Raw genomic sequence first — 12,565 nt, forward strand, 5'->3', positions numbered from 1 at the left:
CTAGAAGAGCAGATCCCACTCACCCCACCCCAACAGGCCCCCTCCCATCCCCAGCTCTATCAGGCGCCCACCCAGGCGCCAAGGCCAGAGACAGGCGTCTTCCTGGCCCCGCTCAAGACTCAACTCCTAAGCCACCCACCCGCCCCTCCCTTACTGTCCTGGGCTCCCAGCCCTCTCCCACCCCTCCGCCACCACCCCCGAGTCCTGTCCGGCCCACCCTGAGGGGCCCGGATGCAGCCCCTCCACCACCTCCCAGGCAGCCAGACTCATGTTCTCAAAACTCACGTCTGATGACAGGACTCTTCCTCCAGAAACCCAGAACCCCAGCCTAAGCCCAAGAAAAGCTTTGAATAAACCCAAACGAAAGGGTGCCCTGCAAAATGCTGGCCTGGATTCCCTCAGACCCGCCAAGGCCCTCAGAAGCAAGGACAGTCACAAAACAAAGGAGACTCAGGGATGGAATGTCACGTGGGATCCCAGAACAGGAAAGGGGATTAGGGAGACGAGGAAATCTGAGTCAAGTGTGGGTGAACCACCAGGAGGGCACCAGTCTGGGTGTCTCCGCCAGCGCCCACAGCCCACCAGATGAGCTGAGCTGTTGCAGGGGTGGGGTGGCCTGCGCGTGCCCAAGAGCCCTCTGTGCCGTCTCTGCACCTGCTCTGTAAATCTAAACTATCCTAAAATAAAAATGTTTTAAAATGAGACTGCGTACCAGGGATCCGATTAAAGTATGGTGAAATGTTCACACCTGTTTAATCTTGGTTGGGAGTAGGGGTTTCCCAGTGGTTGGGAGTGGGTGGTAAGGAAACAAAGAACCCACCTGCTAACGCAGGAGAGGTAAGAGACGCGGGTTCGATCCTAGTCGGGAAGATCCCCTGGAGGAGGGCATGGCAACCCACTCCAGTGTTCTTGCCTGGAGAATCCCGTGGACAGAGGAGCCTGGTGGGCTACAGTCCACGGGATTGCACAGAGTCGGACACGACTCAGCGACTGAGCTCGCAATCTTGGTGGTGAGGCAGCTAGTATCTGTTATATTGTTTTCTGTGTGTTTGAAATGTCTCATAATTAAACATTTAAGAAAAAACAAACCCAAATCTAATACATTACCCAGGCCTGACACCCTCCAAAGACCCCCTTGAACTTTAGGATTAAGTGCAAAATTCTTAACCTCCTCCACAAGACTGCCCAGGACTCTCCCACCCACCACCTTACCCTGACATCACGTGAGGCCTGGCCAATCCCCAGCAGTTGGCCTCCATGTCACACAGGGACAAACGCCTTCCATTTTGCCTGGTTCTGGCCCCGGGACCAGGCTGCCCGCCTGCAGCTCTGGCAGATCCAGCCTTTGTAGGGAGGGGTCACAGATCCCCAGCCCATGAGGGGTCACCTTCATGCACCTCAGAGTTGTGGGGCATGACGCTCTCCCTACGCCCAGGCCCAGGTCTAGGGGCCACCTGTGAGGCAGGCGTTGTTCTCCCGTTTCACAGATGGGAAGCCAAGGCCGCCCAGTGATTAGAGGGGTGTGGGCCCGAGGCCAAAGTCTGCCCCGTGGACCAGCGCTTTCCACCTCGCTGCCTTCCTGGCCCCGGTTTCCCACCTGTGAAGTGTTTCCGGGGCCGCAAGGCCAGCCTGGGTGGAAGAAATCTTGGGGCCTTTGTATTCTGGGCCCTGTTACCTCTCAACCCTTGGGTGAAGGACACCATAGAATTTTACTGGGCACCACTATGTGCCAAGCCCTGAGTTTACAATAGCAATGATTCAAGTCCCTGGTGGGGCTTGTGTTCTGGGGGGGCGTGGGGGGCGACTGGCAGTGCATAAGCAGGCACATATGTACTGACTGGACGTCTCTGAAGAGTGCAGGAGGGCAGGGGGCTGGGAAATCACGGGGGTGAAGGGGGATGTCCCAGGAGGCCCCCTGCAAAACCAAGACCTCCTTGAGCAGGAGAGGGAGTCAAGCCACGACTCAGGGAAAAGCATCACCGGCCAGCGAGAGCAGGTGCAAAGGCCCTGAAGCAGGCGCTCCTCTGCTCTGTTTGAGGACAGCAGAGAGGCCAGTGCGTCTGCAGCGGAGCTGGGGGACTCGAGGAGACTAGGGCCTCCTAGGTGACAAGCCCCCCGGTGGGACGCCCATGGTCCCAGGTCACACAGGACCAGGCTGCTGCGGTCTGAGGGCTGGCCAGCTGGTGGGCCCTGGACGTCCCGGTGCCACCTGCACCAGGCTCGTCCGCTGTCTTCAGAAGTCTCCCTCCGGCTTAGTGAATGTCCCTCTGCCACCGCCCATCACAGGATGGGCAGGGAAATGAGGGCTGGTAGGAGGGGTGGCCAACAGTCTTCCAAGTCCGGGCAGGCCAACTCCCATCACACCAAAGGGAAATTGAGGCTCAGAGGAGACTCAGAACAAGCTGCTGGGACTAGCTCTTGGATCCCCTGCTTTCCCGGCCACGTGTATACGGGTAGGCAGGCAGGTGCATGGCTTAACTGCTGGGCAGGTGTGACGGGGCACAGCCGAGCGTTCTGATGGGAGAACCAGTCAAAGTGCCAGGCAGAGCTAAAGGCCCCACGAGGCCAGCTGGGTCCACCAACTGGGCTTCCAGAAAGGGAAACTGAGGCCCGGAGCGGGCTGGCCGGCTCCCGAGATGCTCCTGGGCCAGACGGTGCCCGTTCTTCCTGCCGTGTCCCCCCGGCCTCGCCACCAAACGACGCCTGGCCGGGGGCTGCGGCCCACCGTGGACTCACCCTGCCCCAGCCCCCAAGGAACAATTTACCTTTCAGAGCCGGTCCAAGATATTAATTAAGATAAATCTACCTCAATTTTGAGATTCTCTTATCATGTAATTTATCAAAATTATGTTAATTATTTCTGTAGGGCAGCAAAATTATTACCTCTTTTGTGTCTGATTTGTATTAATATTCATAATTTAATAATTCAGCATCCTGGCCATCTGGTCCGGGAGCGGCTCCCTTCCCTCCCTGGTCCTCGCAGGAGCGTCCCCACCGCGCCATCCGTGTCCCTCGGGCCCAGGCTCCCTGGTCCCCACACCTTCGCGCGTCCAGCCCTGTGGCCGCCGCCCCCCGCCCGCCCGCCCGGCCCGGGGCCCCATGGCCTCAGCCCGCCGGTTGAAGCGCAGGTACCACGCACACACCGCCACCCCGCTTGGCAGGTGAGCCGAGCTGAATTGACATTTTCCACACTTTGTGAGTTTTACACTGTAATTTGACATAATTAATGCCTACATTACTGCTGATAATTTAGCTAGTTAATTAAACTCGGAGGAGATAATTAAGGAAAGGCTACTGCTTGGATTGCTAATTGTTTTTGTCATTATTTCAGGGGCCGACAGCTGCCGGCTGAGTCATCCTGTTTTGTCAGCTGACGGGTCACGTGATACGGGGGTCCCCTGGGGGGCCCCCCACTTCCAGGGGAGGGAGGCACGCAGCCGGCTACCTGGCTGCTGCCTGGAGCCCCGCCAAGCGCTGCAGGCTGGTCCCGCCCCTCCTCCCTCCCCCTCCCCCCTCCTCCTGTTGAGGTGACAGCCACCCCCACTCGGAGTACTGGGCCTGGGGTCACTCCAAGGTCAGCCTGAGCAAGCCGGGGGAGGAGGGCAGCCCTCCCAGCCCCGCATCCAAGCCCACGGGCTGAGGTGCCCAGGCAGCACCCCAGCCTTCTGCAATGGGCAGATAGAAGGGGGGACTTCCTGGGCCTGCTGGAAGTCAGCATAGATTATCCCACGTGGCGGAGAAAGACTGGAGACCGTGGGAGCAGGTGGGGGGGGCGGGACTGTGCGCCCAGCTCTTTGACCTCCATCAGCAGGTGGAGCTGGGCTTGGAGAACTTCTCTGACTCTGCTCCAACCCTCCCAAGAATGGAGGGCTGCCCACCCGCTGTGGCAGGCAGACCTGAGACCAGAGGAAGGAGGGCTGCTGAGACCCCCCCAGCGGGCCGCAGTCCCTGACGAGCCGACAAAGCGCACAAGGCCGCCCGCACGCAGCACAGCGCGGGGTGTAACGCCGTCACTGGGGTCTCCACTCTCAGGGGAGCCAGGGCCCTGCTCCAGGTCGTACCGCAGACCCGCCGTGGGCCGCAGGGTGGGCAGGGGGCTCAGGAGGATGGGCTCCGAGCCCCAGGCCATGCTGCCACAGACGGTGGGCAGCCCCTTCGTTCCCTGAGCAGGCCCTGAGGGAGTATGTGACTGCGTGGTCACGGCCAGGTCATCATGTCCGTGGTGCTCACAGCCTGGTTGGGGCACACACGGGCAAGGGAAAGGACTGCACACGTAGCTTAGGGGGCTCGACTTGGCTATCAGAACATGCAAGGCAGAGGCTCAAACAATCCTGGTTTATTATCCCTTAGAACAAGAAGTCTCCACACAAAAGATTCTAGATCAGCTAATTCAGGGCAAGGCAACAGCCACAGGATGTTAGCAAACACCCAGGAGCCTTCCCTGTTTCTGCCCTTCCAGTCACTGTGGGGTGACCAAATCTTCCCTCATGGTCCCAAACTGGCTGCTGTGGCACGTGAGTCCCAAGTCCCACCATGGCTCCCCCACACCCCAGGTGGCTTCCAGCAAAGATGGGAGGGCAGTGGCATCTCACGTAATCATATGACTGTCTTAATGGGAGGTTTGCAGGGAGGCCTAGAAACGTGAGATTTTCTCCCCATGAGCCTTCTTCTTCCTTTCTGCTTTTGGCAAGAGCTTTAGCTTGGGCCGTGAGAACTGGCTTTCCTCCCACAACAAAGCCCCTTCGTGGAATGCCTCATCAGCTTGGATGAAAGCTCTGTTAGCAAATCCTCAACGTCCTTCCTCTAGCTTTCGGGTTGGCTACCTTCACCCCAAACTCACCTCTCTCATAAGACTTATCAGAGGCCACAAGAAGCAGTCCGTTAACACTTACATTCTGAGTATTTTCCTAGTATGTCCCCAGCTTTGATGGATCTGTGGTCTGGAAGCTAAGGCAGCACAGGTTAACAGCTGCATCTAGTTTTCCATGAGTTCATCATTACGATCACCAACTTCCCAACCAGAGCGCCAGGCCTCGCTGCCCGCCACCCACCGGCCCTCCCGTAGACAAGGTCCGTGTCTGAGGTTCTGCTGGGGGCCACACCTCCACTCCAGGAAATAAATTCCCTGTCGTCTACAAATACCAGAAAATCTGAGTAAAACGAAAAGGGGATGATTTTCCCATACGGAGTAGGTTGAATGATGCCCCCTAAAACTTCATGTCCACCAGGAACCTCACGGTGAGACTTTATTGGGGTCATCAGTGGGGGCCCTGATCCTTGTGAAAGGAGGCATCTGGACCCAGACCTGCACACCAGGCAGCGGCTGCAGGAAGACGAGCAATGCAGCCACGCGCCAGGACGCCGGGGATTGCTGGCAACTCCAGAAGCTAGTGAGAGGCCCGGAACAGGCCTTCCTCACAGCCTCAGAGGGAGCCGACCCACAGACACCTTGGTTCCGGAACCGGGTACTTTCTGGCTGCACCACGTGGCTTGTGGGATCTTAGTTCCCTGAGCAGGGATTGCGTCCGGGCCTTCGGCAGTGAAAGCACAGAGTCCTAACCGCTGGACTGCCAGGGAATCCCCAAATTTCTGTTTTTCAAGCCAGCAAGTTGGTGGTGCTTTGTTTTCGCAGCCCTGGGAAATTCATACATGGTAAGAAACCCAAAGATACGGAGGTTCTGCATGTGTGCTAAGACTCTCAGTCCTGTCTGACTCTTTTGTGACCCTGTGGACTGCTGGGCTCCTGTGTCCATGGGGATTCTGCAGGCCAGAGTACTGGGGTGGGTGGCCACGCCCTCCTCCAGGGGATCTTCCCCACCCAGGGATCGAACCCTGGTCTCCGCATTGCAGGCGGATTCTTTACCGTCTGAGCCTCCCAGAGCCTCCTTTATTGGGGATGAGAATGGCCATGATTGGCTTGTACTAAGTATGACTCATTTCCTAGGATTGGGGAGGGGGCTATCTACCCTGAGCCAAGGATACCGAGAGCCGTCTACCCTGGAGGGGTACCCCAGACAAAATGGGGAAGCCAGTAGGGTCTGCTCTCAGGACACGCAGGGCCCTGGGAGTGAGCGGCGCAGGGGATGCTGTGGGGCCTCTGGGCGGCAGCCGGTGGGAACAGGCCCCCTGTGGGGACTGGACAGTGGCCACTCAGCCCGGCTCGCAGCAGCCTGGTCAGAGCGCCGCTGGCCCTGTGATAAGAGGAGAGGCGGGGTCTGAAAGGAGGGTGGGGCGGGGGTGGTGGGCGAGGGCGGTGTCCGCACCCCCGGAGGTGGGCAGGAATAGAGGGACACTCAGCCAGCGCAGGCGGATGTCCCCAGCGGGAAGGCGGGGTCATAGCGAGCCACTGGCATGGGCAGCAGCCCTGACCCCTGGAGAGTCAGGCCATGGCTGCGAGGGCCGGGCGTGCGGTGGTGAATTCCCTAGCAGCTGTGCTAAAAAAGTGAGCAAGAGACGAAATCAGTCTCGTAACATCTTATTGAACCCGCTATGTGTGAAATGTCTCCATTTCAACATGTGATCAACATAAAATGCTCTGAACGGGCGGTCCTGTCCTTCCTGCGGGCGCAGTGTGGGAAAGCCCGCTCGCCTCTCACCCTGGGGGCGAGCCTTCTTCGGGACTGGCCAAACAGCAGGTGCGTGACACCCCCTCCCCCAGGCTGTCTGAGCTCTCCTCTCCCCTGGACTGGCGAGTGGGGGGCTCTGCCGGAACTCAAGGCTGCAGCCCAGCTTCTTCTGTCCCAAGGAAGCCCAGGTGCACTCAGGCTCACCCCTGCTGTTCACCTATCTGCCCACCCTCCGACCCCCAGCTCTGAGGGGCTTCCTTCCCCCGCTGCACTCCCCGGGCCGCTCAGCTTGTCCCTCACGGTACCACCAGTTCCTGCCTCTCCCCCGCTGTCCTAGAGACAACATTTTCCCGCTAAGACGCCCCTGTCCCCCCGTGGAGCCTCGGACCCTGACCCCAGCCCCCTACTCACAGAGAGGGGTGGGTCCATCCCGGGGGGCCAGCCCCAGAGCCAAACGCCCCCCTCCCCTCTCTCCAGCAGGTCTTCCCACCTCAGTAAATGAGAGGAGAAATGGCCCATACGGAAGTGTCACGTTCTTAAAACCACTGATCAAGTTTCACACAGCCGTATAAGAGTGAACAGAACAGTTTTAGCTTTTTAATTTAATACAATATTATTTCAATTTGTGATGAGATAAGATGTCCTGGAGATTGCATTCCGATCGGATTCTATCCTCACGGACTTTGGGAAGTGTCAGCGGCTGCAGGTGAGGCGTGTCGGGGGGAAGTTCTTTACTAGCAGCATAATGTGCTGGCGGCCATGCCATCCGCCCTCATCAGGGTCCTGGGAGAGCCCGTCAGCACAAAATCTGGGACTCCGAGACAGGACGGCTGGGAGAGGCACCCGGGTGGCCCTGGAGAGGGTTCCCAGGCCCCCAGGCCCGTGGGCGCCGGCCTCTGCTGGAAGGGGTGGGAGGCGGCATGGGCAGGCCCCAGAGTCAGCGCTCTGTTCTTGGGGGTGAGTGGGAGCCCCAGCAGCCTCAGGGGGCGGGAGGCCCCGTTTGCACACGGCCGCACATGGAAAGGCAGCGTCCACAGCACACACAGGGGGGAGGGCCGGGACCCCACGTTCCCGCCGCACCCCTCCTGAGGGGCTGGGAGCCTGTGGGCCGAGGGGGTGTCCACCCAGAGCTCACGTGCACTGCCCGCACAGCGCGCTCTGGGTCCCCGGGCTCCAGAGTGCCCTGACCTGACAGCCAAGCTCTGAAGCCCCCTTGGGGTCTTCACGAGCCCCCATGCCCTAGTGTGCACGCTCCTAGGCCCACCCCTGCGTCTACCACGGGCAAGGAGACCCCTCCCAGGGCAGGACAGGCCCCGTGGGGACAGAAGAGCGGGGCCCACGTGCCGGGGTCCTGCCCCGGCTGATCCAGGGTATTCGAAGCGGGGACGGCGTCGGCGACCTATTTATTTAAATATTTTATCAAAGATATAAAGAGTAATAGGATGAGGATAGCTCAGTAGGAAAATTCAGTGGAGAAAAGAGGCTGAGTAGCTTGGTTTACGCAGGAGACCAATAAAACTTCAAGACAAGAAGTTTGCACCACTTACGTAGGCCGCAGGCGTCCTTCCGTTCTCCCGAAGGAGAGGAGACACTGAGGCCTCCCCGGTCGGATCTTAGAAGCCCAGGCATAATTAGTAAGCATGGTGGGTTCCGCGCTCCAGATGGAGACTCAGCCAGAGTGAGAGAGAGAGCGACATGGGGAGACCAGTATTTCGAGGAACTGATCCCAATTCTTTATTTTCCAGAGTCTGTTTTTATACACTGAGATGTTATGCAAAAGTCATGCGGGGTCAGCAGTCCTGACTTTTATCAAAGTCAGGTGCTTCATACAAATGTATACAGAGGTCTTAGGGCTGTTACATCATCTTCTGGCCAGGGGGGCCTGCTGACAATTTACGACCCTCTCCTTGTGACAGCGGTCAGTCCAATCAGGACACTTATTTATCCAGGGCTGATTATTCTCAAAACAGACGCCACCCAAATAAAGTTACATTCCTACAGGGTGAGGGTGTAGTGGGTTTTAGTTAAGGAAAGAATTTACTTAGCCTAAGGTCTAACGTGATTAATATCAAAGGTTAATACTTATTTCTTCTATATATTCATTAACGTGTGTAAGGGCAGGGGATGTGGAGACTTAGCAACAAACATTGGCTCAACAAATGAAAAACCCTTCACCAATACAATTTCTAATCAGCCCACTATACTTATAGTTTTCTAACTTCTCTAAAGAACCTGTTTTTAGAGGGTTTAAAGCATCTCGTGCCTCTCACGGTTGGGAGGCTGTGAGCAATCACATGTGGCTGGACGAGCCTGTCAGGCAGGCTAGAGAACCTTCAGAGGAGTTTGTAGGTTAAAACACTCTTGTCACACCCAAGAGTTTTTATTGACTGGAGCTCTAGGTTAACTCCTTCTCCGAAAGAGGTGGTGGGGGACAGCCCCCCGTAAAGTCAGAGGTGTAGGTAAGAGCACAAAGTAGTAAAGTAGGCAGGCTCTGGTTATGGGGGTAGACGCTCGAGGATTTCCAGGGGGACTCCTGAGGCTTGATCCCGCCTTTGCGTATGTCGAGCCTCCTTCCTCATGACCTTTGTCACGGGCGGAGTACCTCACTCTGGCCCCCAACACCCACGGGCTCCGGGGAGGCCCCTCCCCTGAGCAGACCGGGCCTGACCTCTGGCGCCTTCGCACTGACTCCACCAGGAAGGGCCGCGGCCAGCCCTGGGGTCAGTGGTACAGGGGGAACTCGGGCGGGCTGGTGGGAGCCGGGTCACACCCTGCGTGTGTCCTCTAGAGGCCTGGGCAGCCCTTTCTTCCCAGGACGCCCAAGATGCTGAGAGGTGAAAACGTGCCCACAGCAGTGCCCACAGAGACTTGTCTGTGGGCCGACTGTGGCTCCTGCCTGGGCCAAACCAGACAGGGCCCCTCCCCAGTGAGTCCCCAGACAGGAGGGGGCCTGGAGGGGGTCCAGGCTCTGCTCCCCGCACCTCCCAGATGGAGGCTAAGGACACCAGAGTCCAGGCCCCGCCACGCCCGCTGTGCGAGCTGGCCATCCTCCAGGATCCACCACCTTCCTGGCAAAGGCGGTGCTGCTCACCTGACTCCTCGGCCCCGAGACGGGCCTACATCCCGAGGCCACACCTGCACCCTAGCCCCAGGGTCAGACACCCCCTGCCGCCAGCCCTGCCCAGCCAAGGACGCCTCTGTTGACCCCTCCTCCTCCTGCCTCTGACCAGGGGGGCCCTTCCCCCTTCTAGGGTGGGAGTGGAGATGGCTGGGGGATGGGCGCAGGGAGCCCGGGGCATCTGTGGGAGGGACCAGGCCAGCCTCAGCCCCACGGACATGGCTGAGGGAAGCGGGTCGGGACCAGCCAGTGGGGGTTGCGGGGGGTGAAGGAGGCTGCGGGGCCCCGCTGAGGTCTCCACCGTTTACAGCTACTGGGGCCTCGTGTGCGTGCTCGTCCCCCACACCCTGGGCACTCTGCCCACCTGAGCCCACGCAGCTCTCCAGGCCTGGGCAGCGCCCCCCACAAGGCAGTTCTGCGCCAGCCCGGGGCTCAGGCCAGCCCTGTCCGGGGACCGGGGGACCCCCAGCAGCATCGCAAGCCCCTCACTCGGTGAGAAAGCTCAAGCCCAGGAAGGGCGGCGAGTGGGCCAGGGTCACATCCCGAGGCGGGCCTCACTCATTCACTCACCTGTGTGCTCGGCTCATTCGCGTGCCGGGCGTGGTCCTGGGTTTGGGACACGGCCCAGCTCCCTGACTCAAGGACATGGAACGCCCGCCTTAGGAGACACACGCCTAAAGCAGGGTGGCCTCCAAGGGCCCCACGTGGGCCAGGGCGGTGGGCGGCCGGGGGCTCAGGGAGCCTCTTCCAGGAGAGCCCCGTCTTGGACCCAGGCTTGTGGAGGACAGGGCTCCAGGCGAGGGGTGGTCAGGGCCTGCCGCACATCTGCCCCGGGGAGGCCAGGGCAGTGGAGGCTCCGGCGGCAGCAAAGGGGGGCGGCCAGGTGGGAGGCTCCCGCTGGGCTTGGAGTCCGGCACACAGGAGCCCCTGCTGGGCCACCTCCCCCTTCCTCCTGTAGCCACGCTGGCCCACGCCCCACCCTGAGCTCCCCTCACACCCCGGACCCTCCGCGCAGCCAGGCCTCGGTTCGAGCATCGCCCTGCCCTGAAAGTCCGTCAGTGAGGCCCCAGGCCAGCGTGTGGGCCCCATGAGGGCCCCTGGGGAACAGCCCTCTCCAAACACACAGCCCACCACCGTGTCCAACGATGGGAGCACGGTTCCTCTGGGCCATGTCTGGGAAGAGAAAGGCCATATTGAGCGCCTCCTGTATGCACAGGTGGATCTCAAAGCCCCAGGAACCTCCCAGCTGGGCATGGGTCCAGCTAAGCCTCCCGCTCAGCGCTGTGCCCACTGCACACTGCCGTGCCCACTCCTGTTGGTCTGTGGGCCTCTTGCAGTCGTTGGGGCCCCCTGGGGCTGGAGCACCAGCTGAATTCTCCTCCAAGTTGGGGGGCTGCAGTGAAACCGGGCCCCACCTATATGCCTCGAGGGTGGTCCCTGCGGCCCCTCCTGCTCTGCCCCCATGGAATGCATGTTGTGTGACCTGGTAACTCCTCGGCCCCCAAGGACACCGCCAGGCTTGACCTGCCATGACCGGGCACTGGCCCCCGGGTGGACAGCAAGCACAGCCTGCCAGCAGCTCACACCCTGGGGTGTGACCGCAAGCAGGGGATCTGCTACTTTGAGCCCCCCAGCACCCCCAGGGGGGCCTCCAGGGCCCCAAAGAGGAGCCATGATGGAGGGCAGCCCCCTCTCCCCGGGGGTGCCTATGAGGTGCGTGTCCCCACCAGGGCTGTCCCCTAACGGGCTGGACAACCTCACACGCGCCGGGAGGAATCCTTCCCACTCCGTCTCAAGATGCCCTGTGCACCTGCCCACCCGGGCTCCCGGGTCACGTGGAGGGCACTGCCACAGGGGTGCTGGAGCTGGGCTGCAGGTTCCAGCCCCAGGCCACACCTAGCTTGCTGTGTGACTCCAGGGGGCTGGCCGCACCTCTTTGAGCCCCCGTCTCCTTGTCAGTAAAATGCAGCTATCGGCTCTGCTGAGTGGCCCTCTGCCTCCCCCTGGTGGTGAAGAGGCCGCACTGCCGCAGGGGCCCGCGTGGGAGGATGGTGTAGGGGCTGGCACTCAGGGAGGGTCAGGCTGACAGCCCCGGGGCCCTTCCAGGTCCTCTTCCTAACACGCAAGGGCCCCGGGCCTCTGCTCAGAGCCACCACGGTGCCCAGCGCCTGCGGAAGGACGTCAGGCTGCCCTACCTGGCCGAGTCCCTGCAGGGCCCAGGCCCCACTGACGGCCCGGGGCTGTCCACAGCCCCCCATCACCCCGCCCTCCACCAGGATCTGGCCGCTATCCAGGGGTCGGCAGGAAGTCTCTGAGCCCCTCTACCCACTGCTGGGCCAGGCTCAGCCCCGTGGCCCCATCAACCTCACCAGGAACACGCAGCCCATTGCTACCAGAGGCTTAGGGAGGGCAGGGCCCTGGCCCAAGGCCACGCGGCTCAGCAGCACAGCCGGGACCGGGAGTCCACCTCTGCGCCAGGCAATGCCCTGCCCTGTCAGGTCACATCCTGATCACGGTTCCCCAGACCCCAGCAGAGACCCCCACAGCCCGTGAGGACAGACAGCTGAGAGCCGGTGGGCCCAGCACATTCAGCCAGGGGCTCCCATCCCCACGGGCACCTACGGGGTCCTGACGCCACCTGTTGCCAGGTGGGGGAGTGTCCGTGCTTTGCTGTTGCCAAGGGTCCCCAGGGCGGGACCACCATGGTGGGCTCCGCGGTGGCTGCAGACCCCACAGGAAGACACGGCTGTGACTCGCCGTGCTGGGCTGGGAGGCTGAGCCCTGGGAGGGAGGCTGACTGCGGTCCAGAGGCCCGGGCTGGCGCTGCCGAGGACGCAGGTCTGGGCTGCGAGGAACCTCTGCTCCCTCAGGCCTGCCCTGC

The sequence above is a fragment of the Bos grunniens genome, chromosome 25 (genome assembly GCF_055505025.1).
Source record: "Bos grunniens cultivar Pamir isolate PY7600 chromosome 25, Bosgru_T2T1.0, whole genome shotgun sequence".
NCBI classification, from domain to species: Eukaryota; Metazoa; Chordata; class Mammalia; order Artiodactyla; family Bovidae; genus Bos; species Bos grunniens.